Source organism: Microtus pennsylvanicus, chromosome 5, assembly GCF_037038515.1.
Source record: "Microtus pennsylvanicus isolate mMicPen1 chromosome 5, mMicPen1.hap1, whole genome shotgun sequence".
Lineage (NCBI taxonomy): Eukaryota > Metazoa > Chordata > Mammalia > Rodentia > Cricetidae > Microtus > Microtus pennsylvanicus.
Genome location: NC_134583.1, coordinates 50,876,338 through 50,882,337, shown reverse-complemented (window position 1 = coordinate 50,882,337; position 6,000 = coordinate 50,876,338). Strand labels below are relative to the sequence as shown.

The following is a 6,000-nucleotide window of genomic DNA, read 5'->3' as shown; positions in this document are numbered from 1 at the left end:
ATTTGAGACAAATAACAAAATGTCGTTCATGTAATGGTAAATTATAGACTTAGGGAATTGCTTGCATATTATTTCCAATGGCTTCTGTACAAAGTATTGGCACAGGGTGAGGCTATTGAGCATTCTCTGTGGGAGGATAGTCCACTGGTACCTTCTAGTAGGCTGAGAATTATTATAAGTAGGCACTGTGAAAGCAAATTTTCTCTATCCTTTTCTTGTAAAGGTATAGTAAACAAACAATCTGTTAAATCAATAACTATGAGAGGCCATCCCTTTGGTAACAGAGAAGGCAGAGGAATTCCAGATTGTAGAGGGCCCATAGGTTAAATTATCTTGTTGACAGCTCTTAGATCTGTCATCATTCTCCATTTTCCAGATTTCCTTTTTAACAACAAATGCAGGAGAATTCCAAGGGCTGGTTGATTCTTCAATATATCAAGCATTGAGTTGCTCTTGAACCAGCTGTTCTAAAGCCTGCAGTTTGCCTTCCATTAAAGGCCATTATTTAGCTCATACCAGTTTCTCAGTTAACCATTTTAAAGGCAAGGCTGTTAGTACCTCTGAAGGATTGCTAGTTGCTTTGTGTTCTTGTACAGCCTGGACGGCTGGTGACCTTTGTTTATAATATCTTATAATACCCTTCCCAGAAACATGAGTTTTTGGGACTGCAGGAATGTTAACCTGGGTATTCCGTTGCTGTAATAGGTCATGGCCCCATAAATTCACTGCAATATTAGCTACATATGGCCTCAGCTTTTCTTTCTGTTTTTCTGGCCCTATGCATTCAACCCACCTTGTGCTTTATTTTACTTAAATAGGGTTCCAATTCCTAGGAATTAAATATCTGTCTCTTGAAGAGGCCAGTCTGGATGCCAAGATTCTGGAGTAATGACAGTCACATCCACACCTGTGTCTAGTAACCCCTCAATTACAATGTCATTTATACACACTCTTAGCTTTGGTCTTTGATCATTTATAGAAGTCTGCCAAAATATATGTTTCCTATTTCCTATTGGAGTTTTTGATTCATCCTCCAGGTCTATTCCATCATCAGAAGAGTATGATTTTTTACAGTAGGCATTGGATTGTTTAATTTTCCTGGTGAGACATGTTCTCTACAGTGACTGGGAATGACTGGGCCTTGTTTGACATCAGGGCTTGAGAGAGGCCCCCCAAAGAGTTTCCCGGTGGCATCAGGTTGCATTGTCTGTCTCTTGTTGACCTATATTCATTAGTACATTGTCGGCCTTTGCCACACCTCCTACATATACCAGAAGGCTGAGTCCTCCTATTCCTGCCATTCCTAAAGGAGACATTATTCCTAGGAATTCCTTGTCTACAGTCCCTTCTTAGATGTCCTAATTTTTCCACAATTAAAACATTTGGCATTTTGGTGTCTCCTCATGCCATTGGAAATCACTTCTCCTGCCCAAGCTTCAGTACTATAGTCAAATGTTTCAACATTCATGTAAGATCCATTCATCTATGGGTGCTGATATGACCTTTAAAGGCCCAAGGATCTTCTTATATTCTAAGTTGGAATTCTCAAAAGCCAAGGATTCAATTAGTACATGTCTAATTTCAGGGTCCTTTATTCCTAATTGTACAGCCCTAGTTAATGTTTGTAAGAAGTCAGTAAAGGGATCTCTCTGGCCCTGTTTAACCCTAATATATGACTCAGTCCCCTTTCCTAGTTCCTGAATCCTGCCTCAAGCATTTAAAGCAGCTGTGCTACATAGGGACAAGGTGCATTCATCATAGCGAGCCTGTTCCTGAGGATCAAAGTAATGACCCTCACCAAGAATTTGATCTTGGGAAGTCTCAAATCCTTTTGCTTTTCTCTGTTGCTCTAAAATTTTTGCATCTTCTCTCCAACAACACTTTCAAAGCAGCTGAGGTCCATTGTTGTGGGAGGTCCTCCCGCTCCTCCAGCCTATAGCTGCTGAGATACCAGCCCATTGGGGCGTGGTCTCTCTCCCTTTAAAAAAGCGGCCACTTCCCTCTCCTCTCTCTCTTCACTTCCTGCTCCGCCGGCGACTAGACACCCTTCCTGGTTGCGCAGAGGGCTGACGGTGATCTGTAAGTTTTTTCCCCTTTAAATAAATACCACCCTATTAATCATAATTCCAAACTGGTGTGGCATTGTTTATGACTTACGCCTTCAGTCCATTTTCTAGGACCACTGAGATTAATTGGAGCCAATTGTGTGGAGGAGCCTTAGTGCTTGAAGCCCATATTTTCACCATTTCCCTGACACCATAGGATATCAAATAATGATGATTTTATGCCAAAGGAGCTGGCCAGGGCCAGGGATGTTTTGAGTCATTGGCTAATAAGATCCCATAGACCCTACCCCCAAATATTATATTACCATTGCTCTTGGTTACCCTCTGGAACTTGATAGTAAGATCCTATTGCAGAAGACAGAACATACTTGAATCACGGAATGTAGAGAAATCAAACTGGGACTAACCTGGAAGCTTCATCCCTGCTGGTTAGCTGTTACAGTACTAACCTGGAAGCCTCATCCCTGCTGGTTAGCTGTCACAGTACTAACCTGGAAGCCTCATCCCTGCTGGTTAGCTGTCACAGTACTAACCTGGAAGCCTCATCCCTGCTGGTTAGCTGTCACAGTACTAACCTGGAAGCCTCATCCCTGCTGGTTAGCTGTCACAGTACTAACCTGGAAGCCTCATCCCTGCTGGTTAGCTGTCACAGTACTAACCTGGAAGCCTCATCCCTGCTGGTTAGCTGTCACAGTACTAACCTGGAAGCCTCATCCCTGCTGGTTAGCTGTCACAGTACTAACCTGGAAGCCTCATCCCTGCTGGTTAGCTGTCACAGTACTAACCTGGAAGCTTCATCCCTGCTGGTTAGCTGTCAGTGCTGAAAGGTGCCGTGCACACTACCAGAATAGAAAAGGAAGCATTAGTCTTACCCAGTTGTGAACATTGTGAGTTTCACTAATAGTTTCCTGAGGCTGGAGAGAAGGCTCCGTGGTTAAGAGCACTGAGTGCTCTTTCAGAGGACCTGGGCTCAATTCTCAGCACGCACATGGCAGCTCACAACTGTTTGTAACTCCAAGATCTGACATTCTCACACAGACATATGCAAAACAACAATGCACATAAAATAAAAATAAATCAATTATATTTTTAAGAATATTGCTTCTCTCTCCTCCAGCCCGGCAAGATGCCCAAGGGAAAGAAGGCCAAGGGGAAGAAGGTGGCCCCGGCCCCCGCCGTCGTGAAGAAGCAGGAGGCGAAGAAGGTGGTGAATCCTTTGTTTGAGAAGAGGCCTAAGAACTTCGGCATTGGGTGGGACATCCAGCCCAAGAGAGATCTCACGCGCTTCGTCAAATGGCCCCGCTACATTAGGCTGCAGCAGCAGAAGGCCATCCTCTATAAGCGGCTCAAAGTTCCTCCAGCCATTAACCAGTTCACCCAGGCCCTGGACCGGCAAACAGCTACCCAGTTGCTTAAACTTGCCCACAAGTACAGGCCAGAGACCAAGCAGGAAAAGAAGCAGAGGCTGCTGGCCCGTGCTGAGAAGAAAGCTGCCGGCAAAGGGGATGTCTCGACTAAGAGACCACCTGTCCTTCGAGCGGGCGTCAATACAGTCACCACTTTGGTAGAGAACAAGAAGGCTCAGCTGGTGGTAATTGCCCACGACGTAGACCCCATTGAGCTGGTGGTCTTCCTGCCTGCTCTCTGTCGCAAGATGGGGGTCCCCTACTGCATCATCAAGGGAAAGGCCAGGCTGGGGCGGCTGGTCCATAGGAAGACGTGCACCACTGTTGCCTTCACACAGGTTAACTCAGAAGACAAGGGTGCTCTGGCCAAGCTGGTGGAAGCTATTAGGACCAATTACAACGACAGATATGATGAGATCCGCCGCCACTGGGGAGGCAACGTCCTGGGTCCTAAATCTGTGGCTCGAATTGCCAAGCTGGAAAAGGCAAAGGCCAAAGAACTTGCCACTAAACTGGGTTAAATGTACTGCTGAGTTTTCTGTACATAAATATAATTATAAAACTTCCAAAAAAAAAGAATATTGCTTGACAAGACATTTGGCCTGTGCAATAGTACTATAAGTGTTATGAACTGACCAACCACTTTCTGATTGGATTTAAGGCCCCCTTCACAAAACAGAATCCATGCCTGACACAATTTCAGCATCAAGAACCTATGGCTAAGTAAGTCATAGAGCCTAGGGGAAACACTATTTTTTAAAAATATTTATTTATTATGTATACAATATTCTGTCTGCATGTATGTCTGCAGGCCAGAAGAGGGCACCAGACCTCATTACAGATGGTTGTGAGCCACCATGTAGTTGCCGGGAATTGAACTCAGGACCTTTGGAAGAGCAGGTAGTGCTCTTAACTGCTGAGCCATCTCTCCAGCCTGGGAAACACTATTCTTTTGCTAAATATAGGTAATATTAAACAGCTCCTAAAGACTTATCATTACATAGATTAGGGCATCGCCCACTCTTCAGCAGAGGAGCTGGTTTCTTCAGTGAATGAAGATTATCACAGAGACCCACAACTGATTGGTATGAAAAGGAAAAAGAGACTGCAGAGTGCCTGTCACTAAATGGACCATATCTACATCCCAGCCCTTCTTCCCAAGGCTCAGGGACCATGGAGGTTCTCCAAACACAACAGGGCAGCGGCACACATGAACTCACAGTGGTTGTGACAGCACGCACACCCATGTAAACCCCAGCACGGAGGATGGAGATCATCGCAGAGTCTCCCATTCAGCTGACAAACCGGTCATAGCTGTTGGGAAAGAGTTGATTTTCTCTTTTTTTTAATTAAAATTTTCACTATGTGTGTCTGTATGTGCGTACTGAGCATGAGTACAGGTGCCCATGGATGTCACAGGCATTGGATCCTCTTAGAGCTGGGCCCTAATATGTGCTCTTAACCACTGTGCCATCTTTCCAGCCTTCAGTCGGTCCGAGTAATGAGATCCGATGCCCTCTTCCGATGAGCATGAAGACAGATCACTCACATACTTCAATACATAAAGCTTAAAGGTAGGGAGGGAGCATGGCCGGGCAGTGGTGGCGCACACCTTTAATCCCAGCACTCGGAGGCAGAGGCAGGCAGATCTCTCTGAGTTTGAGAATAGCCTGGTCTACAGAACAAGTTCCAGGCCAGGCTCCAAAGCTAGAGAAACCCTGTCTCAAAAAACAAAACCAAGCCCCCCCCCCCAAAAAAAGGAGTTAAATATGATTAAAATGCATTGTGTGGAATTCTCATGGAGAATTTAAAAAGTAACTCCTTAAACAGATTATGTAGTGTATCCAGAAAAATTTTCAACTACTCCATTGAGAAGGAGCGGAGGCAGCCGAACGGTGCAGCGCCCTTTCCAGCGGAGGCAGTGGAACTGTGCAGCGCCCTTTCCAGCGGAGGCAGTGGAACTGTGCAGCACTCTTTTCCAGGCAGCATTGTTTCATTTGTTTTGTGTAGCCCTGGCTGTCCTGGAACTTGCTCTGTAGACCAGGCTGGCCTTGAACTCGCAGAGATCAGCCTGCCTCTGCCTCCTGAGCGCTGGGAGGAAAGGCGGGCGCCACCGCCGCTGGTTTACAGCATTATGTGCACGCAGCATTACCTCCACGAGCGTCATCCTCAGTCCCTGCGGTGGATCCTCGGGTTGATGAGACTCAGTTCCAGCTCCAGAGAAACCTTTGGGTTGGAATTCCTCTCTGACTTCCTGCATTCCACAGAACACTTCCAAGATTGTTTTCCATAGGAATCCCTGCTCACAGGGTTTGCTCTAAATTATTCTGAGTGGCCGGGCGGTGGTGGCGCATGCCTTTAATCCCAACACTCGGGAGGCAGAGGCAGGCGGATCTCTGAGTTTGAGGCCAGCCTGGTCTACAAGAGCTAGTTCCAGGACAGGAACCAAAAGCTACGGAGAAACCCTGTCTCGAAAATAAAAAAATAAAAAAATTTAAAAAAAAATTTATTCTGAGTGGTCAACCCAA

General features: G+C 45.7%; 1 pseudogene; it reads left to right on the top strand.

The window, feature by feature from the left end:
* Positions 1-3,174: 3,174 nt before the first annotated feature.
* Positions 3,175-4,034, top strand: LOC142850929 (large ribosomal subunit protein eL8 pseudogene; annotated as a pseudogene).
* The last annotated feature ends 1,966 nt before the right edge of the window (positions 4,035-6,000 follow it).